This window comes from Perognathus longimembris, chromosome 12 (genome assembly GCF_023159225.1).
Source record: "Perognathus longimembris pacificus isolate PPM17 chromosome 12, ASM2315922v1, whole genome shotgun sequence".
NCBI classification, from domain to species: Eukaryota; Metazoa; Chordata; class Mammalia; order Rodentia; family Heteromyidae; genus Perognathus; species Perognathus longimembris.
In genome coordinates this window covers 28477729-28505428 of record NC_063172.1, presented here as the reverse complement: position 1 = coordinate 28505428, position 27700 = coordinate 28477729, and the positions used below count along the sequence as shown (strand labels likewise).

General features: G+C 39.9%; 1 pseudogene; it reads right to left on the bottom strand.

Moving 5' to 3' along the window:
• Nucleotides 1-4218: 4218 nt before the first annotated feature.
• Nucleotides 4219-4446, bottom strand: LOC125360822 (annotated as a pseudogene).
• Nucleotides 4447-27700: the final 23254 nt, after the last annotated feature.

The following is a 27700-nucleotide window of genomic DNA, read 5'->3' as shown; positions in this document are numbered from 1 at the left end:
TCAAACTGCCCTATCAACAGTTGTCAGTGATTACACATCTGTTGACAAAATCAGTGGAATTTCTTAGTGGAGTTTCTCACTATTTGAAAATGTGTGTTTTCTTCCCTGTTAAACACATTATTTTGGTTTCTGGTCTACCCTAATTCTTTCTCATAAAATATTTTTTTTAGTAACTTCCCTGACTGCCAGATCAGGCTGTGTACTTTCTTTTCTTTGGCCTTTAGCCTAGTCACCTCTACTTCCAATCTCCACTATCTTTTGTAGAGAATACTTTTTTCTGTACTCAAATGGGGTCTGGAACCCAAGGCATAGCACTCTCCCTTAGCTTTTTGCTCAAGGCTAGAAGAGTTCTACCACTTGAGCTACAGCTTTTCTTCCAGCTTTTGTGTGTGTGTGTGGGGGGGCATTTCTGGGTCTTGAATTCTAGGCCTGGGCAGTGTCCCTTAGCCTCTTTGTGCTCAAGGCTAGCACTCTACCACTTGGGCCATGGGGCTATGACCAGCTTTTTCTGAGTAGTTCATTGGCAATTAAGAATCTAATGGACTTTTCTACCTTTTCTACCTGGGCAGGCAAAGTAGCTAGGATTAGAGGTGTGAGCCACTGGCAATTCTGGCTGCTTCTAGCTTTTTGATGGTTAATTGGAGATAGTCTCAAAGACTTTCTTGCCTGGGCTGGCTTCAAACTACTTTCCTTAGATCTCATTTTCCTGAGTAGCTAGGATTACAAGTTTGAGCCATTCCACACTTTGATAGGAAGCATTTCTTAACATAAAGGTTAAGCCTAGAGAGGGTATACTTTTAAGTGCTCAGGCAAGCAGAGACAATATTTACTCCATTATATTAAAATAGGATGCTCATGAGCTGTCTCTCAAAATAAATTGTAAACTCCAAAGGAGAGCTGGCATGTATATCTATATCCCTACCACCTAGCATGAAGCCTGGAAAATTGGAAGTTGTTGGTTTTTTTGTTACTTTACCTAATCTCAAGGCTAAACACTTCATGCAAAATGGACTCACAGGAAAGTCTTAAACCTGTTGTTCACATGTGGAACTAGAGTTGTGTGCTCCCCAACCCTTGGGCTTCTCTAGCATTTCCTGCCAATGCTACTAGTTATTTCAGGAAACACTTTATTTTTGTGCTGTTACTGGGGCTTAAACTCAGGACATCATGCTTTTTGCTTGGTCTTTTTGCTCATGACTAGTACTCTATCTCTTGAGACACATCCAGTTCCACTGGGAACACAACATACTGGTTGGACTCTCATTTCTGGTGCGAAGACTAGAGATAGCAGTCTCTTAGTACATCAAGGAGAGACAAGTAAGAGCTACTGGACAAAAGGACCTTCTAGACATAAAACTAAAGCACCTGTACAATGACAATCAGCCTATTCTTTCACTCCTTTCAGGAGTAAACAACTTCCTTCTGACAACTGTGATTTCTTAATGCTAGAATTAATAAAGGTTATAAGTAAAAGACAGTACATGAAACATTTGCTGATTCCTTTTGCCTTTTTGATATGCTATCAATTTTTTCTCCCATCATTTCTTTTTGGTCTTATAATATTTATCTGGCTTGTCTGTATTATCTAGTTTTAGTTGCAAATTGTGAGATAAAGTGGTGTCTTTATACGTGCACCATCATTCAATTAACTTGTTTTTATTTAATGGATAATTTCTAAGGTTCCCCAGAGAACTTATTCACTTGAACTTGATTTACAAATAAATTTCAGAATATCATTAGAGGGCTGGGAATGTGGCTTAGTGGTAGACTGCTTGCTTAGCATGCACGAAGCCCTGGATTCGATTCCTCAGAACCACATACAGAAAAGGTCAGAAGTAGTGCTGTGGCTCAAATGGTAGATAGAGTGCTAGCCTGGAGCAAAGAAGCTCAGGAACAGTGCCCAGACCCTGAGTTAAAGCCCCAGGACTGGCGGGAGAAAAAAAAGAATATTGTTAGAATATATGCAGATGACTCTATAGTATCTTGTGTAATTGTAAGACAGAGTTAGCTGGTTGAGTAAGATCTTCAGGTTAGTGCTGAGAGATACACTTGAGATGGATAATAAATGAATGTAGTGGCTCCCTCCCAACTGAAAGTTATACATTTTGTTGATCCTTGAAATAGAAATATATGATATCTAAGATCCAAATTAGCATTTGAGAAGATCAACTACCTGATTTTTTCCCTTAGGTTATAAAATTTATAAATTGTCATACCAATATCAGAAGGATCACGAGCTTCATTCAAATTTTATGTATTCTTCCATATGCATTACATATGTTCCTCATACCAATCTAGAATAAAGAGATTCATAAAAGCATATGAAATTGGGTTCTGTTCTTGAATTTTATGTCAATTGATATAACCAGATCTTAGTTCTAAGAAAATGGGTGACAAGCAGATGTAAATCCTGAAACAGAGACCCACTTAGGCCCCTAAGCCCAGATTCATAAACACAAAAACAATGTTGGGAGAAAGGAAAAATTAATAGTTTTCTTGTAAAAGAATAAGAAACTCAGAGAAATGTAAAATTACTAAGGTTTCTTACGAAGTACTCTTCTAAGGTCATTGCCATCTGTGTTAAACCAGGGTACTCTTTATGATATTATTTAATATAACCAGGATACTACTACCACTGTGCTAGCATTATTATTATTATTGACTATTTCATGATTGTATAATTGTAATTGTATGAGTCTATCCTTGATTACCCCTCATTTCTCTAAATATAAGCACACATCAATTGATTTGGCAGATATATTGAATGGAGACATATATGTGATACATACAAAAGATACAATTGTGTCACAAACCAATTTGGAGAACAACAGTTGCAATGCCCTTGAAACAGTATTAAATAGTTGGTACACATCAAAAACCTAACTTATTTCTTGCTATGTGAAGTGGTGGTCAGTGTGAGAATACTCTTAGGTGAATTAATACAAGAATATTTCATGTAAATAGAAATTTAAGAGCTAATCATTACTGAGTATAGACAATATTATGCATGGTAATTTTATAGCTTCCTTACACACCCCTAATATAGGCAGAAGACTACCACAGGGACAATGATAACTAAGAAGTAGAATCACTTTGATGCAAATAAGACAAGTGTAAATTTAATAGGATGAAATCTTTGATGCGGGAATTGAGAAGGGGACTAATATTGGGACTAATGAGAATAAAAGAGATTGTAATGCAGAGGAGGTGTTTGTGTTGAGAGATAGCAAAATGTGCTATCTGCTAGAATATAGTGGACAGAAAGGGTTAACACAATTGGGAAAGGAGGACAAAAATAAGATAAAACAGATCGGGTTTGAAAAATGGGAGAAATAGTTTGGTGCCAGAATGAAAAAGGAACACAGGACCAAATCCTCTGTCATGGTAGTTTTTTTTTTGTTGTTGTTGTTCTGTGTGTGTGTGTGTGTGTGTGTGTGTGTGTGTGTGTGTGTGTGTGTGTTGTTTTAGTGCCAGTCCTGGGACTTGTACTGAGTACCTGGGTGTTGTCCCTTGTGCTTTTTGCTCAAGCATAGCTCTATACCACTTGAGCCCCAACTCCACTTCTGGCTTTCTGGTAGTTAATTGAGGATAACAGTCAATAGACTTTTCTGCCCAAGCTGTCTTTGGACTGTGAGGCTCAGATCTCAGCCTCCCAAATAGCTAAGATTACAGATGTAAGCCACCAGTGCCCAGATGGTGTTTTTTTTTTCCATAATGTAATTCAGGTCATAGGATAACGGTACTGGATTTGAAAGATGAGAAAAAAGGAAACCAATTAAGATATTCTTGGAACAGTATCACTTTCATCTTCCTGGAAGGGAAGGCAAAGAAAACACATTCTTACTGTCTGAGGAAAAGAAGCACACTGGGTTTATTTGGGAAGACAAATGCTTTTTCCTATAGTAAAATTAGAAAAATAATTATGTTGCTCTTTATATAAAATGTATTAGGTAATATAATTAATCCATTACAAATCAAATATTTACTGATACCTAGAGTCATGTATTTGAGGCATTAGTTACAAAATGTTGAAACTGATAAGATTTCTGCCACTATACAGCTTCCTTTCTAAAGACCTTTAATGGGTGTGTGTTTTTTTTTTTTTTTTTTCCAGAATGGGAGCTGTGTTGTCATGGTATTGCAGGCAGGCCTTGCTCTCGACCCGCAGGATCTTAACTTGAACTCAGCGCAGTCTGCCCACAGTCAGCAGAGGAGGAGGCCAGGATCCCTCGATCCCTTGGTCACTTCTCCAGAGGAGCATAGTTGAGCAGTTTCTCAATCAGGTCCACGCGTGCTAGCAGCATGCGGCAGCAGCAGTAGCGCTTCAGGCCCAGGGCGTCCAGGGCATCCCCCTCGGTGTTCTCGGCTTGCAGCAGACTGTAGGTAGGCCTCCCACTTGTTGCCCACGATCTTACCACAGGTGAAGCAGCACACTGGGATGATCATGGTGGCGGCTGGCTGCAGATGGGCTATAATTATTATTATTTTTTAATACAGAACTTAAGTAGCTCAGGATGTCCTGGATCCACAGCCTCTAGCCTTAACCTGAGTGGTGATGGGATTACAAGCTGGTGCTGCCACACCTGGCCTGCCTGCCTGCCCTCTCTCCTTCCCTCCCTTCTTCCCACCCACCCCACCCTGCCTCCCTCCTTTCCTCCCTTCTTCCCACCCACCCTGCCTTCCTCCTTCCCTCCCGCCTTCCCACCTACCCTGCCTCTCTCCTTCCCTCTCTTCTTCCTACCCACCCTGCCTCCTTCCTTCCCTCCCTCCTTCTCACCCACTCTTCCTTCCTCCTACCCTCCCTTTTTTCCACCCACCCTCCCTCCCTTCTTTCTTCCTTCCTTTTGTCCTGTCTGCTTGCTATCTTTGATAATTAGTTTCTCTAAAAAAAAAAGTTCACTACTGGAACATCTTTAGAGCTTTATAGATGATTTTTGTGATAGAGTTCTCTAGGATACACACACAGGACAGACATTTCATTATATAATATAAATCAGAGTTGACCTGTTTCAAATCTAACATCAAGAGGCCTATTTGACATAGTGAGAGACTATAATTCCCAACTGAAGAGGTTCACTTTCAGTAGCTCTCTACAATGGCACATTATTATATGGTTTTTGTATGGAGGATGCCATAGTTTAACAAGTAACAGACGTTATTGCCAACAATTACAGTGTAGTTGAGAACAAGGTCCTCTGGGTATATAGGCAGGTACACTTAGATCAGCATTGGAGTGTTCGTGGTTGGGAGCACAAGAGAAGACATGAACTGAGTTGCCCTGGTTTAATAAAAGCTACCATTAAACAACTCTCCTACTGAAAAAAAACAGCTCAGGGGAGCCAAATGAGGCCCAAGGCAGGTGAAGGCATAGATGTACTCAGTTCCAAGCACACTTAGTCCTGCCTTCCCTGAATTTGTTCCTGGTAGAGTATCAAGACAGCTCATGTGAAGGGACATCTGAGTGTAACTTCCTGTATCTACCTGCCAGAAAGAGTAAATGAAGTCAGTTTCAGTTCTGTGGAATTTATTAGGCAGCTCTTGTAGCTATGCTTCATTGCCTTATTTTTTCTTCTTCTTCTAGAAAACCAAGAAAGTATGAACAAATTCTACCTAGACATCTTTTAGGTTTTTTTGGTTCATTCATATACTATAAGAAAATATATCCATGCTAAATGGTGGATACCTTCTGTACCTATGTCCTTCAAGTGTACGTTGCATTATTACAGTGACAGAATTACATGTAGAGGTACTTATCTGGTGTGTCTCCTTCTTGGAAGTATATAGTTACTTGGCAGTATATACTTTCTTGGAAGTATATAGTCTGGATTTTATACCTCCTTTCATAGAGTTACTGTTACTTTAGGATACCTACTTAGGGATACCATTCCTGTTTGCTAAAAATTTTGGAATATCTAAATTTCATTCCATATGAAAATCTAATTTAAAAGATAATGCAAACATATCTGCCATTTAATTTTAACAAGATAATTTGCATTTGAAAAAATAAATACTAATTTCTGAGGAGATAAAAATGAGAAGCTGAGCTGGGCATCAGTAGCTCATGCCTGTAATCCCAGCTACTCAAGAGGTTGAGATTTGAGGATTTCAGATCAAAGCCAGCCTGGGCAGGACAGTCTGGGACACTCATATCTCCAATTAACCACCAGAAAAGCCGGAAGTGGCACTGTGGCTCAAAATGGTAGAGTGCTAGCCTTGAGCAAAAAGAGCTCAGGGACAGCACCCAGGTCCCAAGTTCAAGCCCCATGACCAAAAAAAAAAAAAAAAAAAAAAAAGCTGAAAGCCACTATCATCCAAGACCTCAGAATGTCCACAAAGCTAAGACCAGACTAAACCACACATTTGTAAGTGTACATAAATACACAAAATGAAGACTTACTGTGAGTAGAAAAATAATTGGCATGGATATCCTTAGTGATTCACTCCAAGAAAAAGCAGAAAAATATGACTGTCATTCAGAAATTTTGCTGTTGATAATAATATTTGTGTTAGTATTTATACTTTTTGTATTGTCAGTAAAAACAAATATTATTGTACTATTAAAAACCTAACTTTTAATTTAGAGTAATAATTGAATGTTCCATTGAATTATAAAGAAAGGGAAAAACAATTCGAATTTTGAAGAAAAAGAAAATTGGGAATGGATGCATGACTCAAGTGGTAGAATATCTGCCTACCAAGTACTGGGGTTGCCTACCAAATCCCAGTAAAATTAACTACAAACGAACATTGAAATAGTCATTCAGAAATGTGAGAAATACGTTGGAAATACTAATATAAACTAATAACATTTGGTAAAATACATGTTTTCTAGATCCATTCTATCTGATGGCCAAGGGACAGTATTCCTTCAGCATCATGAGCCTTCTATAAATTTTGGTGCTTAATACCACTTTTTACTTTCAGTATTTTGGGACAGTGTCTTTTCTCACATAATTTTATTGTTGTTATTAAGGCATTGTACTGGGAGGGGTTACCATTTCAGAAGCCAAGTAATGGGCACAATTCTTTTTGGACAATGTCACCCCTTTCTTTGCTCCCACCCAATTTCCCACTCTCATCCCTACCCATAGTTGCATAGTTCATTTTCCATAGTACATATTGAATACCATGACTGCATTTATTTACCCTTCCTCCATTTCTGTGACTCTTCTTATCCCCACCAAAAAAAAAAAAAAAGGAAAAACATACCACCACCAACAACAAACCCCATGTTTTAATTTCCTGGAATTTGTTTTGATAAATAGCATTTTAAGTGTTCAGAGGAGTTATGCCTTTGGGTTCCTTTTCTAAGAGTATCCTCCTTTAGCCTGACTAGAGGAGGATACTATATAAATTATCATTAAATTATCAATTTTAGATTTAGCTTTTACATGTGAGAGAAAACAGGCACCATTCATGTCTCTAAGCTTGGCTTACCAAATTTTGTTCTAGGTCCATCCAGTTCCTAGTAAATGACATAATATTATTCTTTCTAATGGATGAGTAAAATCCCATTGTGTGTATGTACCACTTTTTTTTTTATCCATTCATTTGCTGGGCAGTTTTCACAACTTGGCTATTGTGGATAGCATAGCACTGAATGTGGATGTACCAGCATTGACACAGTGTCTTTTTATACATCCCAGGTGACCTGGGATTACAGGTGTGTACCACCATGCCCAGATACTTTTGACTTACATTAACCAACATGCCTTAGAAATATGACTGATTTCTTATCTGAGTCTGAGAAGGTATAGATGAGTCTTGTTGGGCCAAAAAGCAAGGATGATTTAAAAAAAAAAAAAAAGAACAACAGGGCTGGATAAAAGAATACAGACTGCAGTGTAAAGGGATGCCTATTGACTAAATTCTGTCAGTCAGAATATTAGTAGGAAAATGATAACTGTGTTTGATTGAGATGCATTAATTTATAAAATGCTAAGTCCATAATGATAGCAAAAAATGAGATAAGTTGACAAATGACACTAAAGAATTTGAATATAATTAAATCTCATTTCCCTTTCATCATGTCAGTGCTGTTGACTCAGATATCAGAGCAGAAGACCAAATTCAGTCAATATCAAATATGTTTGCTTTACTTAATCTAAATTTACATTAACCATTTTTTTTAAACAATAGGCTATCACTGCTTATGTGTGATTTTTGGTAGTGACAAAATTATTTGTATAGCCACCCATCCAAAATATCCCTGCCTGGCCATAGAAATCTAATACTGGGAGTTTTTATTGCAAATGAAAATGTTATTCTAATGTTGTAATATATTTGAATTATTGTACTCCTGAGTTTCTATGAGTATCCTGAGCATCTATGCATTGGTTAGCTAAGTTTTCAAAGTTAGTTCCTAATCCCAATGGTATTTTGCCTAAGTCTATATCAGGCTGTTTGATACAACTTTGTGTAATGATGGAAAGTTCTCCATATGTATTGTCCAATATAGTAGCCACACAGGAGTATGGCTATTGAGCACTAAGGAACATGGCTAAAGAGATCAATGAACTCAATTTTTCATTAACTGAGGTTGGAGACATGGCTCAGTTGGTAGAGTACTAGCCAATGAGTGAAAGCAGTACTAAGTTCAAGTCTTGTTCTCCCCTTCCCCCCAAAAAAGGAAAGAAAATTTTACTTTACCTAAAATATAAAGTAAAATAGACACATAGAACTAGGGTCTACTGTATTGAACAGTAGACTTTAGAATGACTTCCAGTATACCTAGTGATGCAAATTCTTTCTCTCCCGTTTTTTTTTTTTGTTTGTTTGTTTTGTTTTTTTGCCAGTGCTGGGCCTTGAACTCAGGGCCTAAGCACTGTCTCTGGCTTCCTTTTGCTCAAGGCTAGCACTCTGCCACTTGAGCCACAGCGCCACTTCTGGCCATTTTGTATATATGTGGTGATGAGGAATCGAACCTAGGGCTTAATGTATAGGAGACAAGCACTCTTGCCACTAGGCCATATTCCCAGCCCCTCTCTCCCGTTTTGAATAGGTAATACATCTGTATTTATTTAAAACATGAAAGTGACAGAGCTGTGTACTAGTTGGCTCACTCTGGTAACCCTAGGTACTCAGGAAGCTGAGATATGGAAGACTATGGTTTGAGGTTAGCCAGAGCCAAAAAACTCACTAGACTCGAAAATAGCAAGCAAAAATGAGGGCTGGAGGCATGGCTCAGAGCAGAGTGCCAGACTAGCAAGCAAGAAGCCTTGACAAAACATCCTCCTGATGTGCCCCCCCCCCACCAAAAAAAAGACTAATTTCATAAGCAAGTGATGGCAGAAAGAGGTAATGACCTATGACAGCTCATACTGTATGTACCCCATTCATAAGGAGGCCCAAATTTCAAAATAATTAAACTTATATTTTAGTCAAATCTAATTTTTGTGAAATGACTTAAGATATTATAAGATACTATGCTAACATAATATCTGAGTCTGTTTACTTCATTCTCCACCCCCAGCTTAAATGCTTGATACTTTCCTTGCATATGCCATCTGTAGAGCTCCTCTACCCAATACCATCCATCTCCACAGTGCTGCCACTTTCCCATAGTACTTAGTGTAACCTGTAAGTACTTACACGTATCACTCTCCTATTGGAATATAAGATCTCCTAGAACTGGAGTTTGAATCATCTTCACTAGTGTATCTCCAGACCCGAAAACAATGCTTGAGGAGACAGTTGGTGAATAATTAACATTTGTTACAATAAAAAGTGTTCAATGAGCAATGTATTTCAAATATAGGGCCTAAAACTTGAGATAACTTGGACAAATGTCTTCAAATAATCCCTTCTAATTGAATGATTTCTATGAGGTTTTCCATTTCATTCACATCTGGAGTTCTGTTTACTTCTTGAGTGTGAGGTATTCAGTATGCATGAGTCACTGGAGTTACTTGTCTCTGCTCTGATTTGCCATTTTGGAAGTGATGCTTTATGAGCCCTAATGGAATGTGCTCTGCATCTTGTAATCTTTTTGAGTCACAAAGCCACCATGAATTGGTATCTGTGTCAGCATTTATGTGTCAAATGCTTACCTCATCATTGCTGAAGAAAATATATTTATGGATGCCTTGAAGTTTATAAAGAGTGTTTATTGATGCCAGTTTGTTGGATCTTCCTAACCCCTCTATTCTGTAAAGCATGATGACCATTTTATTGGTGATGTTCCTGGAGCTCCAGAGAGATTAAATTTTGTTTAAAACAACATAAATAAATGAAAACTCTTCCAGGTCCAGCTCCCAAGTCCAAATTCTTGGTGTGCAGGTATACCATAGCTGCCCTCATATTGTATATGAACAAAGCCTTGTAGCTTACCAAGTACTTCCAAATAAGCTACCTCATTTGACTCATGACCATTGAGTTTGGCAAGGTGGCTAAAACTCTTTTCTAAAAAGTTCATATAATCTCTTTAAGGAAACAATACACATGCAAAACCCAGGATATTACAGAATAATGTATACACAATAATATTAGTTACAGAAATGTATACAAATGCCAAGAGACTGTGAATTGTATATTGGCAAATTAAATTTGTACTGAAGCTTAAGAAGGAGTAAGTATTTGACAGTATTTGGGAGAAGGAAGAAATCAGATATAAGGGCCGAAAGCAAAAGGAATTGAACTGTCCAGAGGAACTGGGCTATGAAAAGATGATTTACAAACATAGTGTCAGATGGAGAATGGGGCCTGACAAAAATAGAATGTTATCACCAAGAAATAATGAAAAAGGAGAATGCTAACATTAGTAGGCGGACTCCTAGCCATGGATAGCAGGGAAAGCTTAGGTTTATTTGACACACATTAGGAAGTCAGTAGAGGTTCAAACAAATTTAATGTTAGATTTGGAAACAAAGATCAATGAAGTATAGCAGGTGAGGCTGACAAGTAACTACTACAGTAATATTCCACAGTGTGTCTGGTAGAAGGCAATCTGGTCATACACAATAGTAGTGACCCAGGAACTTGGGAGAAAGTGGTCCTAACATAGAGAGGCTATCAGGAATCTGGACTTTTAGGCCTTGGGTACAAGCTCCTAGCATTCTAGGTCTCAGCTGGCCACTCATCCTTAAATGCCAAATAAGGAGACATAGTGAGGGCAGAGAAAGATTTATTACGTGGCATAGGCAACCATAGAAAGACAGTTACTTCAGTTCCTCTTCAGCCATCTTCAGGATGTAGACATGAGCTATAGGTTTAAGTAGGCAAAGAATTAGGTGAAGAGGACATGTGAATAAACACAGATTTGTTCTCATGATTATTCTATATTAGAGAAGGTACTGATGAAGCTGTTATCACTTTATCACTTGAGGGGAGCAGTCTGGTGAGGAAAAACAAATCATTGATGCCTGGCAGGTGGTCTAGTCCCGTCTGGATTTCTAGGTGGTTGTCAAGTGATTGCAAGAGGGAATAATTCAGTGTAAAGGACATACGTACAAAATGGAGGCTAGAGTGCCTAGCTTATATCTTGCTTTCTGTTAATTTGTGGACCTAAGTAAAGAGTCAGTGTTCCTTGACAAAAGCAACTATCAAGCCGCTATACAATCAGAACTGGACAATGGACTTAAATCAGGGGAGAAGAAGAAGAAAGAGTGAAACATGACTGTAAGGGTCCCAACCTGATGGGTTGAGTGATTGTGGTACAGTATGCACATTGTTTCTGAAGGGAAGCCTCTGGCCTAAAACCAAGAGTGGAGAGGTAGGGATAATGAAATGATGAGCTAACTCTTTGAAATCCAAAGTTGAAGATGGTGCAAGGATGTTCAGTTGCAGACTTGGAGGTGGCTAGGGAAACAAACTTAGTAAGAAGGTGAGAGTTTATGTTATGTCATTTTATATTAATCTCTGACTCTCTTTTCCAAACTCTGCACCCTTTGAACACTGCCTCAAATACTCTTTTCTTGGCAATTAACTATGGACCATAGTGTGCTGGTAACTGCGGCTTGAACTCAGGACCTCACACTCTCCACTTGGCTTTCTTCTCTTCCATGTGAGCTACATCTCTACTTTTGGCTTTTTGCTGGCTAATTGGAGACAAGGACCTCTCAGATTTGTCTATTTGGAGTGGCTCAGACCACAGTCCTCAGATCAAAGTTAATTTCTAGATGCCTTATTAAACATTAAAAGTTTTTCTTGTAAATGCTAGTGAAGAGAAGTATTTAAAATATCAAACCCTAGAAGCACTTAAAATATCAACTATGTATCAAATATATAGATTTTTTAATTTAAAAAATATCATGAGATTTGATTTCCTTTATTATACCTCTAATTCTAAATCTTCCAAGGAATAAGAGATGCATATCCACTAAGAAAACCATTATGTTATCCCACAAAAATCTGAGAACATCTTCCCAAGAAATGTTTGGGTTTCTTTTCCCTGTGGCCAAAGGGTCCCTGAGCCTCAATGTCTATAGTTCTTACCTTCTCTCTCTTGGTGTTTCCAAAGAAAAGAGTTCATCCTTCTCTCCATGAGTAGAATTGGCTGAACTTCAGTTCTACATCCTTTCCTAACACCTCTTTCAGCGCTAGTTCCTTCCTTTTGTCAGGATTCCACCATATTCTAGAAGCCTCTGGAGCCTCTTACCTCCTGCCAAGGGCCTGATCTATGCAAGCTCTGTTTGATGACCTCTGATAGCCCGAATATATTCTATCTTTTGTTATCAGTTACTGGGAAGAGAGTAATATTTTCTTAAGATTAAGTAAAATATGTCCTTTGCTGTGCAAAACTTTTTAGTTTGATTCAGTCCCATTTGTCAAGTTTTTCTTTGATTTGCTATTCTTTTTTTTTTTCTCAAATTTTTATTATCAAACTGACGTACAGAGAGGTTACAGTATCATACGTTAGGCATTGGATACATTTCTTATACTGTTTGTTGCCTTGTCCCTCATGCCCCCCTCCCTCCCCCCCTTTCCCTCCCCCCCCCCAGGTGTTCAGTTCACTTACACCAAACAGTTTTGCAAGTATTGCTTTTGTAGTTATTTCTCTTTTTTTACCCTGTGTCTCTCGAATTTGGTATTCCCTTTGAATTTCCTACTTCCAATACCAGTAAACACGGTTTCCAATATACTGAATCTTTACTCATAAAGTTTCTACCTGTGCTTGGGAGTCCCAGTGTTTTCCCTGATCTTTCCTGTAATAGTTTCATGGTTTCAGGTCTTACATTGAAGTCTTTGATTCATTTTGAATTGATGCTGGTACAAAGGGATATATAAAGATGTAGTTGCAGGTTTATTTTACATGTGGTTATCCAGTTTTGCCAGCACCATTTGTTGAAGAGGCTGTCTTTCTTCCAGGCTATGTTTTTGGCTTCCTAATTAAATATTAAATGGCTGTAAGTCTGTAGATTTCTTTCTGGGTTTTCTATTCTGTTCCATTGGTCTTCAGGTCTGTTTTGTGCCAGTACCAAGCTGTTTTCAGTATCATGACTCTGTAATAGAATTTGGAGCTTGGTAAATGAGGATACAGTAAATCCACCAGCACAACCATGTTTATTTCAGCACTATTCACCATAACCAATGTATGGAGTCAGCCCCAACATCCCTTAATGGACAAATGTGCTATATATACACAATGGAATTTTACTCATCTATTAGAACAAATGACAGATATTCTACCATTTGTAAAGAAGTGGGAAGGCCTGGAAAAATTACATTAACTGAAGTAAGTCAGGCCCAGAGAGACATGGATGCATATGTTTCCTTTATATGTAGAGGCTAGATTGAGCTTATAAACTTTTAAGTAACTACATTGTGTGGCATTCAAGTATATACAAACGTATTAACTGAAATATGTAGGGCCAAGGGGAAAGGAATACACAAATGAAGAGAAGAGTGGGAGAAGCACAATCAATAACCCAATGTATATCCTACAAAATTAAGAAGAATGAGCAAAAGGGTTGGCTGGGGAGGGATGGGTGAGAATGTTGAAAGGGTAATCAAGGGAGGACAGTAGAGACAGTTCTGCAAAACAACAAACTTCTTTTCAAATGGTATTTCCACATGTTTACATTATGTTCCATAATGTTTTCATTATGTATCTAAAACCAATCAACTACTAAACATAAAAAGGTCTAGAATAAACCTATCAGTGGATCACAATAGCTCAACAGCTATGTACACATGATCATATAAGATGAGGATAAGCAAAAACAACTCCAAGAGAAGGACACAGGAGGATTCTACTGTTGATGTTATCTTTAAAGTTCTAGGTGAATTTCCTGTGGTGTACCCTACGTGGTTACTGTATATGATTTTGGTACACTGGATATTGTATATATGCCTACCTGATCTAGGGAAGGGAAAGAAAAATGAGGGTGTAAGATATCACAAGAAATGTATTCACTGCCTTATTATGTAACTGTACCCCCTTTGTACAACACCTTGTCAATAAAATTTAATTAAAAAAAAAGATATAGTATATCCATAAACTTCTTTGTTAAAGGACAACTCCTTTATACAACTAATTAAAGACAATAAAGAGAAAAAAATTAAGTAAAATAAACTGAGTGTGGTCATGCACTTCTGTAATCCTAGCATTCAGGAACCAGAGTCAAGAGGATGGCAATTTTCAGGAAAGCCTAGCCCACATAGAGAGAGACCCTCTCAAAAAACAAATAAAAAAATCTAAACCTGAAAACAACTGGACCAAGTGTGTGTGTGTGTGTGTGTGTGTGTGTGTGTGTGTGTGTGTGTGTGTGTGTGTTATTAAAATCAGTTAACTTGGCTTCTTTCTCTTTTTCTTAATTCAAACTCAGTATCTGAAACGTTCACTCATTGGCTGGCGCTCTACCACCTGAACCACATCTCCAGCCCCAACTTAGCTTCTCTTAAAGTACTGTCTTCAGCAGAAGAACTTAGCAAAGCTCTTTTTTGGGCCATTTTGATTGACAAGAGGGAATACTGATAGAGTGGCAGGAATTCATCAGGAGTAGTGGCTGCACAAGTTTGAGTTCCAGGGGACTGTCCGAGTGGAAAGAGGGAGGACCAAGTGTTTCAGGAGGAAGAATAGTTGGGCTCTTAGGAAAAGCAAGTTGGAGAACTCTGTAGGGAGGGATATGTGCCAGTTCCCTGATGACAGTATGGTGCCTGTTTGTGTCTGACAATTTTCTCTGCAATACTCCTCTATCTGTCCATAACACACTGATGCATGTTAACCCAGGCATAATGCAGTTGGTCAGCCCTAGGAGAGACTCAGGAGTAGAGCCAATCTCAAATGACCGGGAATGAAGACTTTAATTCTGAGGACCTGATAAAACTCAGATTGTAGTCCTGACTGTACTGGGGAGAAAACTGGGGTCGGAGGAGAGATAAAAGAGGAAACATTCACAAAAGGAATGAAGTCAGATAACCAGGGTGGAGATTCAGGGAGGATGAGAAGAATCAAAGTCCATTGGGAACATAATATACAGAGAACCTCAACTGGAATCAATATCTGTACATCATATCAGCCATACTTGGGACAGAGTGGGTAAATTTCTGAGTAACTGAATTTGAAGAAGGAAAAAGAGACTGCATAACAGGATGGTTTGAGAGCTCTGAGCAGTTTTGATTATTAAGTAGGTGAGGCCAGGAGACAGAAACCTTTCAGGAGAATGGAGACAAAGATATGAATAAGGGCTTGGATACTGCCAAATCAGAGATCTAAGGAGCAAAATTAACTCAAGCATATTTGGAGTAAGTCATTCAGTTTTGTTCTTTAACTACTATTAAATACTTTCCTATGTGCTTGACTAGAAGAACTCAGATTTAGGTAAAAGAAGGTCCACGAGGCTGACTAGGGTAAAGCCACTTTGAAACCTCAGGGGGAATTCATCTAGGAGTTCACCAGCCTGGGTGTGCACTGCTTAGAGGGTCATGCACTATGCCCAAGGTCACTCACTGGGAATCAGATTGAACTTGGGATCACTCATGCTAAGGACTTGTGAAAACACATCTAGATTTTTTGATACATCAGGACAGAAGCAGACCCGGGACCATGCATTTCTACCAAGATTCTAGGTGCTGGTGCTGATGCTGTTCTAGGAACTACTCTTATGTCTACTGTGATGGGTTGGATAGTTGATGGGCCAGAGCTGGAGTGGGAAAACAGTGGTATCCTTTGCCTTTCCTGTCTGTAGATCCAAACCTCTGATCACTAACATTCCTTTACTTCCTCTAGAGCTTTTCCATCGCAATTTTAACAACTAAGCCTAAAAACAATTTGAAAGGCTGCAGCCTTTTATCCTTCTTAAACCTTTCAATTTGGCTTAAACTCCTCTAAGATCTCTCTACCCTTTACTACATCTTCCCTGCAAACCCTACCCACTGCTTCTGATAAAGATGAATAGAAGTCTCTAGTTCCTACTTGGTTATTGCAAAGGCCCCCAACAAAAATTTGAAAATAAGGTTCAGCTTTTTTTAGGCATTAGGGGTGCTAGGTATTGAACCCCAGGTTCTCTTAACACTGAGCTGTACTGCAGGCTCCAAAGTTTGCTTCCTAAATTATGAAATCTATTCACAAGAGCAAAGGAGTCAAAAGGATGAATTTTGCTAATATGTCTTTGAATAACTATAAAGATTAATGAGCCAACACCAAGGCCAGAAGAGAGGATTGGTCGGTAACATAAAAAGTGCATCATAGAAATGACCATTGGCAGGTCTGGGAATATGGCCTAGTGGTAAAGTGCTCCCCTTGTATACATGAAGCTCTGGGTTCAATTCCTCAGCACCACATATGTAGAAAAAAACCAGAAGTGGCACTGTGGCTCAAGAGGTAGAGTGCTAGCCTTGAGCAAAAAGAAGCCAGAGACAGTGCTCAGGCCCTGAGTCCAAGCCCCAGGACTGGCAACAAAAACAAAACAAATAAACAAAGAAATGACCATTGGCAGTAATACATAGGCTTTACCTAGGGAAAATACTAATGAGCAGTGTTCTGATGTTTCACTCCATTGACAAGTTCTTTTTTTTTTTTTTGCCAGTCCTGGGCCTTGGACTCAGGGCCTGAGCACTGTCCCTGGCTTCTTTTTGCTCAAGGCTAGCAAGCACTCTGCCACCTGAGCCACAGCGCCACCTCTGGCCATTTTCTGTATATGTGGTGCTGGGGAATCGAACCCAGGGCTTCATGTATAAGAGGCAAGCACTCTTGCCACTAGACCATATCCCCAGCCCCGACAAGTTCTTTACTAGTGTGGAGATAGAGGGCTTAATCCTGATTCAACTAGTTGTTTGATTTACCTAGAATCCATTATTCTGGTTTCCTCTCACTTATATAGGGAGTCTATAGGTAAGATAAGAATACATTAGTCTCTCATATCTAAGTAGCAGTCTTTAGCAAAGTTATAGTTTTTACTGAAATTAAACTGTCCATATTCTAACTTCATCTATTTTTGTAAGTTATTTATTAATTAAACAAAAATTTTTTGACAAGGTGTGCAAAAAGGGTACTGTTACATAGTAGGGCAGTGTGTACATTTCTTGTGATATCTTACACCCTGTTTTTCTTTCCCTTCCCTAGGTCAGGTAGATATATATACAATACACAATGTACCAAGAACATATACAGTAGCCACGTGGCCTACACCAAAGAAAATTTGCTTAGGGCTTTAAATGTAATGTCAACATTAGACAATATGTCGGCAATAGTCTTATATGAACGTACATACATAGCTTTTGAGCTATTGTATTCCACTGAGAGGTCAATTTTTGACCTTTATATGTTGAGTAGTTGTTTGGTTTTAGTTACATAATGTTGGGTCGCTGACCCAATCCTGTGGGAAATACCATTTGACAAGAAGTTTATGGTTTCACAGATCTGGTCTCTACTGTCTCCCCAACATCCCATCTTAACAGTCATATATCAGGGAGATCATGCCCCTTTGTTTTCTGTGTTCTAGGCTTGTCTCGCTCAACATTATTTGTTCAAGTTCTGACCATTTCCCTGCGAATAACAATATTTCACCATTCCTAATCGCTATGTAGTATTCCATTGTGTATAGGTACCATATTTTTTGGATCCATTCATCTGTGGAGGGGCATCTGGGTTGATTCCATATTTTGGCTATTGTGAATTGTGCAGTGATAAACATGGAAGTACAAATGTCTTTTTGATATCTTGGGACCTTTTGTTCAGGATAGATGCCTAGAAGTGGTATGGCTGGGTCATAGGGTAGGTCTATATTGAGCTTTTTGAGAAACCTCCATACTGTTCTCCAAAGTGGTTGTACTAATTTGCACTCCCACCAACAATGGAGTAGGGTTCCTCTTTCCCCGCACCCCCTCCAGCATTTGTCTCACTTTATATATTTTTGAAGAAAGTAGTTAATTTGAGTCTGTCACTAAGAAACGGACTTGTTCTTACTATGCTAATGAAATCAACCTGAATCTGTCAGTCTACTGTACTGGACGCTGAACTGTTAATATCTTAAAAGATGGATGAAGGACTTACTTCTCCCCTTTGGCCCAATCTTTTTATATAGCCAAAGATGTAATATGAAGGATTGAGCCCCACTGTTTTATCCCAAGCAACAGATGTGTCAGGCAAAACCTCAGGTATGTGCTGAGGGGCTTGATGTGCAGGCAGGGCAATTTGACCGAAGACTGGCCAACAACATCCCATTGTGGGCCCAGTAGAAAGTCCCCACCTCCCCCAGCCCTAATAGCCTTTCTAATAACATCTGTCTCCTTGCTCAGACCTCATAAAAGACCAAGTCCAACCCCATCTCCTCGCACAACCTCCAATCCTGTGGGAAGGTTGTTTGCCCCTTGCTGTTGCATCTCAATAAACAACCCTTGCCAGTTGAAGATCAAGTCCAAACTTTTCCTTCCTCTTCCATCTTCTTATCAACTCATTGCTCATCTTCTCAGTTATTTTCCAGGCTGTGTAATCACTGCACGGGATGACGGGCAACCACAACTTGCCCTAGTGGTTCAGAGAATTCTCGGAGATGATAAGATGTGATTATATCTTAAAGAGTTTATCTTGAATAATTATATCTTTAAAGGAAAGAGTTTCTAACCAAGAAGGGTAGACAGGGATTCCCAACATACTCTGAAACAAGGAGCTGGGAATCAGCATGGTGGATTGTGGGAACAACTTGGTACAACTTGGAAAATGGAAGATGGCTGAGAAAAACATAAAGGTCAAATCAAGGTGAGCTAGGTAGGTGGTTTGTGGTTAAGCCAGGGCCCTTCAAGTTTCTTAGTCAGGAGAATAACAGAGAAAATTTGAATTATCCATCTAGCTCTAAGGTATAATATGGTTTTAAGAAGGAACAAATCCAGGTACAGTTAGGAGATAGTAGTCTAGGGGAAATACTTGACAACGGAGAAGACAAATTTAGGAAACAAATTTAGTATTTGGACATTGAAAAAAATTATAAGGAAGACAGAGACATCTAAGAGAACACTCTGGGTTTAGATTGGGTGTCTGAGTATGTGGAGGTGCCACAACTCACAGACAGACTAGAGGGATGAATTTCCCCCGGATTGTTTCATATAGTCTGGGGTGAGGGAGTTAAGTGAAATAAAAATAATGAGGTTATTTTTGTAAAGGTTAATTTTAGATGTCTATGGAATTTCCATGAGTATCTAACATCTTGAAAGTGTTCAGTATTCAGTTACTGCATGTGCAGAGGGAAAGTCAGTGCTAGACCAAAAAAAAGTGTGTAAATTATCTGTACATAGTTAAAAATCTGACTGTCCAAGCAAGACAGAAGTCCAATGGTCCAAAGAAAACTCTCCGGACAGAATCTCCTAAGAAGTAGACAGAGGATGAACTCACAGAGAGAAACAAAAGTGTTAGTACCAGAGAAGAGAGGCATAGTGGAAGAGCTGTGAGAACCTCTGGATTCAAGGAGAATACTAGGACCTAATGTCCTTTGGCTTCTGCCCAAAGGGAGTCCCTGGCAACCCTGGTAATGGTGGCTTTAGGGCTTTGATGGGAAACAGTGGCCTAAGAAGTGGAGGAGAGAGAAGTGTGGACCATGCTTTCTTTTTTTTTTTTTTTTTTTTTTTTTTTTTGCCAGTCCTGGGGCTTGGACTCAGGGCCTGAGCACTGTCCCTGGCTTCTTTTTTGCTCAAGACTAGCACTCTGCCACTTGAGCCATAGCGCCACTTCTGGCTTTTTCTGTATTGTGTGGTGCTGAGGAATTGAACCCAGGGCTTCATGCATGGTAGGCAAGCACTCTACCACTAGGCCACATTCCCAGCCCTGGACCATGCTTTCATTGAGCATTCTGAAGGCTGAGAACAGATTGACATCCAAGCTGGCTAGAGCAAACTCATGAGACTTTATCTGAAAAAACAAACAAACAAAATAACAACAAAAATCGAATCAAGAAGGGTCTAGAGCATGGTGCAAGTGGTAGGGTGTCGGCCTAGCAAGCACAAGGCCTGAGTTCAAACCCTAGTATTGTCCTCCATCAAAACCAAGATGCTTGTTGAAATGCATATCCAGCCTGAGATGCATGTGTAGGCACAGCTGTTTCTAGGAGTCTTTCTTTCTCTCTGTTTTCTTCTTGATTAGGTTTACACCAAATGGTTTTGTAAGTATTGCTTTTGGTCATCCACATTTTCAACATATCCAAAAGTCATTTAACAAACTAAGGAGTGAGTCCGATTTTTCTTGCTGTGACAAATGCAGAGAAAAACAGTTTGGAGGAGGAAGGGCTGATTTGGGCTTATAGTTTCAGAAGTTTTAGTCCATTGCTGTTTTACTACATTGTTTTGGGGATGTGGTAAGGCAGAACAGTAAGGGAAAAAGTATGGGGGCTGGAGAGGTGGCTAAGTTGGTACAGCACTAGCTAATAAGCAATATTGCCAGGTACCAAGTTTGAATTCCAGTGTCAGACAGAAAGAGAGAGAGAGAGAGAGACTCAATGATTGGATTCACCATTTGGAACCAAATCTTCAACACACACACAAACCTGTGGGGACATAACAGAATGACTACTTGATGAGAGCCTTTAGCACATATTACATCTATTCCTTACAACAACTCTATGAGTTACACAGTAATCTAGTTTTGTAATAGAGGAAAGAGCTCCAATAAGTTAGACAACATGTCCTAGCCTGAAATCTTAGCTACTCAGGATTCTGAGCTACGAGGATATCTACACAACCTTCTCAATGTCTGATCAAATTCCTCATTAGATGCCACTCCCCAGGTGATACCTGATCTCCTGGTCCATTTTCAGTTAGAATCCTGTTAGATCAATTTACCCCTTACCTCTGATGCTTTGCAGCCACTGACCCTACAATGTTCTTCGCTATGAATTCCCACCTTTCCAAGCTGGGTTTAGAGTAATCTTTGGGCTCAAGCCCAGCCTCTCTTTCCAAAGACCATATTGCAATAGTCACCATACTTATCACTATGTTTCTGAATAATGTCGACCAGGTCAATAGACCATGGTCAATCCCCTACATCTTCGTAGATAAGGATCAAATGCAGTGGAAATCTTAACTCTCTTTGATGAATTAAATCTCCTTGTGAAATGCAAAGTCCTCAGAAAACACTACCAACAAATAGGACTTTGCCCACAGAAATTCTCCTGTGTATAGTTACTAGATGGACAATCAGACACTGCTGTCTGGGCTCTCAGGCCCAAATTGCTTAAAGTCCCTGGGTTGGTGAGCTCCCCACAGGACATCTGCTATTATACCTCACCCCTCACTGTGGTGGCTTTTCCAGGGGGAAAAAGTAGGGAAAGGTGGCACAAAGAAGAAATGCAGTCTTTTGCCCTAGAGCCATGAGTGGTTCTGAGAATTGCTGCTGGAAGGAGAAAAGCAGGTTCCTGGGCTCTAGATGAGCAAAAGATCAAGGGATTAAAGGATTGAGGGCAGAGGGAATGAGAAATGTGAAAGTAGGAAAGAGTGAGCATGTCTGGATACTATGGTGAGAGACCTTTAAGAAAGTGGACAGAGTAGAAAGATGGCTGGCAGTAAGCGGGAGCCTGTTTGGGAGAACTGATACCCTTTCCAAATCTCCCACCTTCTTGAAGCCTTTGAGTTGGCAATAGAAAAGGATTTAAGCTTTCATTTTCCTGGTGAGTCTGGACCTGAAATTCCATCAGTCACCCTTTCTGTAATCTCAAATACCAGGTTGCCTCTTCATGCTGGGCTCATCTAGATTCTAGAAATATAGGATTGAATAAGTAGGACAAGGTAGCATCTCTTCACGTGTGTGTGCGCGCGCGTGCATGCATGTGCACACACACACACACACACACATGCTGGCTTCAAACTGCAATCCTCAGATCTCAGGCTCCTGAGTAGCTAGGACTGCAGCTGTGAGCTACCAGCACCTGGCTACAGCCTTCTTAACAGACAACAATTCCTGGGGTGACCAAATGCATCCTTTTCGGCCAACAAGGGAGGAGGGATGGATTCTCCTACTTAGTGTCTAGTGAATTTAGCATCAGCCTCTTGTTCCCTCTTTACTTTGTGATGCAAGCAGTGCACAGTGCGATTTAGAAAATATCACATGCCAAAAAAATGAAATAAAAACCCAGGGGCTGAACTAGAGAGCTGGTAAGCTGCTTCAGATAAGAAGATCAGCAAAGGCCTCTGCAGAGACGAGGTACTTGTGCCGAGGCTCAAAAGAGAAGCAACAGGCAGTTACAGGCTCTGAGGACAAGCATTCTAAGGCTGCGGGAGGAGAGCATGCCAGCTCTGAGTAAAGAATGATGGAGCAGAGCATGGCACTTTTGAGGAACAAAAAGGACAGTGTGGCTGGTGACAAGTGAAAGGTAGAGGTGTCACACAAGGTAAAAGAGATGGGCTCCAGGTAGGTAAACAGTTTAGATTTCATTATAAAGGCCACTAGAAGTTCTAAGACAGGGGACCAAAGTGACCCTCTTTATGTGTCAAAAATCTCTATTTAGGTAGGATATGGAGAAGAGATTATATAAGGCAGAGAATGGAATCAGCAAGATCTGTTAGGAAGTTATTCTAGTATAATCTGAGTGAAAGGCTTATATCAGGGCAGAGATGGAAGAAGAGAGACTGAACTGGAGGTGGTTTGAAGGTGGAGACAATAGAGCTTAAAGATAAACTAGGAGAAGTAAGAGAGAAAGGAACTAGAGATTGTTTCTAGGTTTGAAACTAGGCGTCTATGGACTCTATTTTCTATTGTTATTGTATTCCTGATGAAAACTTAAACATTTTACATTAAAAATAATGTGTAGATACTGACCATATAAAAAGTACAATTAAGGAAGATGCTGACAAGTTAAGCATCCCTATTCAGAAAGCTGAAACTGGAAGGATCCAGTTTAAAGCCAGCCTCGGATAGAAAAGTCTGCTAGACTCTGTCCCAATTAGCCAGCAAAATGCTGGCCTGGAGGTGTGGCTCAAGTGATAGATCCCAAGCCGTGAGCAAGCAAGCTGAGCAAAAGCAAGAGGCCCTGCTTTCAAGTATAACTGGAAAAAAAAGAGAATAATTTAATAGTATAAACTCTTCTGGAGCTTATATTTCTCAGGTAACTTCTAACCTTTGGGCTTATTTACTTATAATCACTATCTTTTTAAGAGAAACAGATTTAAATTAAAAATGCTTTTAAAATTTTGTATTATTGTTATAAAGGTGATATACAGAAGGGTTACAGTTACATAAGTCAGGTAAAGAGTGCATTTCTTTTTGGACAATGTCACTCCTTCCCTTGCTCTCTCCCAGAGACAATATAATATTATTAACTCGACAAAGTATCTTCTAAAACCCACTAAATTAAAATTACTCTGCTATAGTTATAATACTTTTATGAATGATACATACATATATTTTCAACTCATTTTGGACAGTTGTTGTCTGTTTTCTTTAGTGGTATTGGGATTTAAACTCAGTGTCTTATACTTACTCGGAAGCTGCTCTATCATGTCCTTATTCCTGGACCTTCTTTTCTTTCTTTTTTTTTTCCACTCTAGTCCTGGGGCTTGAACTCAGGGCCTGGGTGCTGTCTCTGAGCCTATTTGTGCTCTACCACTTGAGCCACAGTGCTACTTCCAGCTTTTTCTGTGTAGTTTATTGGAGATAAGAGTCTCATTGGCTTTTCTGCCAGGATGGCTTCAAACCACAATCCTCAGATCTCAGCCCCCTGAGTAGCTAGGATTCTAAGCAGGAGCCACCCACACCCAGCTCTGGACATTCTTAGTATGTAATCTTGAGAAAAATTAAAAATTTCCATTCAGGGCTGGGGATATAGCCTAGTGGCAAGAGTGCCTGCCTCGGATACACGAGGCCCTAGGTTCGATTCCCCAGCACCACATATACAGAAAACGGCCAGAAGCGGCGCTGTGGCTCAAGTGGCAGAGTGCTAGCCTTGAGCGGGAAGAAGCCAGGGACAGTGCTCAGGCCCTGAGTCCAAGGCCCAGGACTGGCCAAAAAAAAAAAAAAAAAAAAAAAAAAAAAAATTTCCATTCAAGTTGCCTCATTATTAGACAAATCATTTTGTAAACTATTACCTGTTTTTTAGTTTGTAGGCACTTTTTCTTCATCTCCAAGAAACTTCCCTGTCAGATTTTTGCTAGATTCTAAGAACCTATTCTTCACATTAAGCCTGTCCCCTCCCGTCCACACCCTTGCTCAGTTGGAAAATGCTTATTCAGAATTCCCCTTGTCCACAGAGGCCTCAGCATTGAGTAGGGTCTTCCCTTGACTTGCCTTCACAGCCCCAAGCTTCCTCCTTTGCCTCAAGCCTGCATCTACCACCTCACCTATCACATCCAAGAAGAGGTCAGGCCCACAGGCTTTTGTATTTACCTGCTCGGCATTATCTTCTGTTACAGATAAAAAGAACAGATGAAGATCCTGACTTATCTCAGACATAAGCCTTTTGTTATCTAAACCTTCCAGGAACAAGTTCCAAGTGCGTTATCCATTCATCCCTCTAAGCTAGCAACAACAGCTTCCAGTTTGGCAAAGCTCCATGGAAACAGGTGGACACCCATAATGGCAGAGCTGGAGCCCTGTCATCAAGTGGAACACGCGTGTTTCATATCCAAAACTGGTCTGAACTTTCTGGGCCACTCTCACCATACCTGCTTATGGTGCCCTTCCCCTAGTCACCTCCCTACCTTCATCATGGCCTTGCCTTTCTACCTTGACTCTGTACCATCTATTCTTGTTCTCCAGAACCTGGACATCTCTCTGGACTCAATATAGCTCTGTTATCTTAAATTCTGGAGATGCCCTGGGAGCAGAACTCCTGACTGGACCAGTTAAAATCAGTGAGAATAAGACCACAGATAAAAATGTAACCCTCAGGTGCAACTTTCCATGTGGAGGCTAAATGCCCTGGCCTCCCTCTCTCTGTCTCTCTCTGGTCCTCTTAAGAATCCTATCATCTCCAGCTCAGTAGCCCAAACACTTAGGATTGGCAACTCATTCCCACTGTCCCACCGTGTTCTCTTTGCTTTCAGCACTTCAGGATGTACACACCACACATGGAAGAGAAGGGTAACTTCTATTCTTAGTGCCTATCTAAGGGCCCAGAGGTCAGAGGTTAATCTGCAGTACTTAATTTAGATTGGAATGACACAGCAGAAGAGAGACTAGCACATGTGACTTGTAGCCTGAAGTCACACAGGACATGGGCAAGAGCTTTATCCACACTTGTCCAGTGCTGTGAGAATTGTTGTCATGGCACAAAACTTAGATTCTTACAGGGGCCTCATTAGGTTTATAAGAAGTTTGTTACATATGTACTTTTATAGCTTATTTAGTATTAGCTATTCATAATCATAACCAATTACCAATGACCAATCTTCCTGCCATGTTCTTTTAGTCTTCTCATATCCATGTCCTTGAGTCATTAGGACGGCTACTCAAAGGAGATGATGTGCACGCTTGTATAATGAGGAAACCCTGGTTCAGAGGGTCAAGGAGTTTTTGCAAGGGCACATGACTATTGTGATGGAGCCTTGACTCACATGTCTGTCTGAACCTTAGCTTCCTGTCAGTAAGTATGTCTTCCATATCTTTAGATTCAACCAATGTTAGGTGGCAATGGAATGTTTAGAAAAAACATTGCATTTCCACTAAACATACACAAGCTTTTGTTTTGCCAGGATTCCCTAAACAATACAGTACAACTATTGACATAGCATTTACATTGTATTCGGTACTATAAGTATGATTTAAAGTGTGGGAAGGGATTACACACAAAGACTACACAATTTTATATAATGGATTTGAACATCCATGTGTTCAAACTAACACAAAAGGGGTGACTCCCTAGTGTCACTGTTGGCATGAGTACATGTGCTTGGGAGCACATCCTGGCATGACCCATTATCAGCTGTGTGAATATGGACAAGTTCGAAACATCCTGTGTATTTTTATAGACTGAAGATAATAATAGTACTTACCTGTGGGATTGGAATTGTCATTAACACTATGTCAACTCTTACTGTTTATCCATTTTGTTTATTAGATGTGAACTCAGCTCTTCCTTTTTTCTTTCTTTTTCTCCTTTTTTTCTCTTCCTTTTAAGAAAAAAAATTCTGTTTTTCCCCTTTCCCTTTCCTTCCCAACCTTTCTTTTCCTTTCCTTACCCAGCTAAGCAGGCTGCATATTTCCTCCCCTCCCCTCCTCTCCCTTCCCTTCCTCTTCCCTCCTCTCCTCCTCTCCTCCTCTCCTCCTCTGCTCCTCTCCCTCCCTCCCTCTCTTCCCTTCCCTTTTTTCCTTCCTTCCTTCCTTCCTTCCTTCCTTCCTTCCCTCTTTTCTCTTTCTTTCTTTCTTTCTTTCTTTCTTTCTTTCTTTCTTTCTTTCTTTCTTCTCTCTCTCTCTCTTCTTTCTTTCTTTCTTTCTTTCTTTCTTTCTTTCTTTCTTCTTTCTTTCTTTCTCTCTTTCTTTCTTTCTTTCTCTCTTTCTTTCTCCCTTTCTTTTGTCAGTCATAGCTTGTACTTGGGGCCTGGGTGCTGTCCCTGAAATCTTTTACTCAAGCTTAGAGCTCTACCACTTTGAGCTACAGCACCACATCCACTTTTCCGATGGTGAATTGGAAATAAGAGTCTTACAGACTTTCCTGTCTGGGTTGACTTTGAACCAAGATCCTCAGATCTCAGCCTCCTGAGTAGCTAGGATTACAGGTATGAGCACCAGTGCCTGCCTTCTTTCTTCCTTTTCTTTCCCTGTCTTTCCTTCTTTTCTATTTACAGACTCATACAACATGTCTGCAATCTTCCAGATGTGTCCTGGTCTGGTTGGCTTGTACTATCAACTACAGAGGGCAGGTCCAGGACTGTGTCATTCTTCTTTTTTATAGCCCCATTTTGACAAACAATGGTGACCTGTTGCTAAAAAGTTTGTGACTGGCATTTAGCTAGTTCCATTGGGGGGCCAAATACCAGCCCATGTGCTATCCTGCTGATGGTGCCGAGGCGCTCTCTGGGGAGGAGAGACTGTCTTGCAGGTAGGGTGGACTCAGAGAACTTTGAGATTGACAGGAATGAGGAATTGTTTGTAAAACACTGCTTTTAATACGAGACTGCTATTGTATTTTGGCATGGTTTACATAAACTTTTGTGCAATAAATTGAAAAGTAATCTTTGATTAACTTCATTTCCTAGCCCTAGACTACCAGTAATTTGTTGGATGACACATAATTTATCTCTAGTGACTAATGCAGAATGGACAGCTAATTCTGTCTTAATCTCTCAGGTTTGGTTGGTACTGAGCAGTCTTAGACACTGGTTTACCTTATATAAAAACATAGAA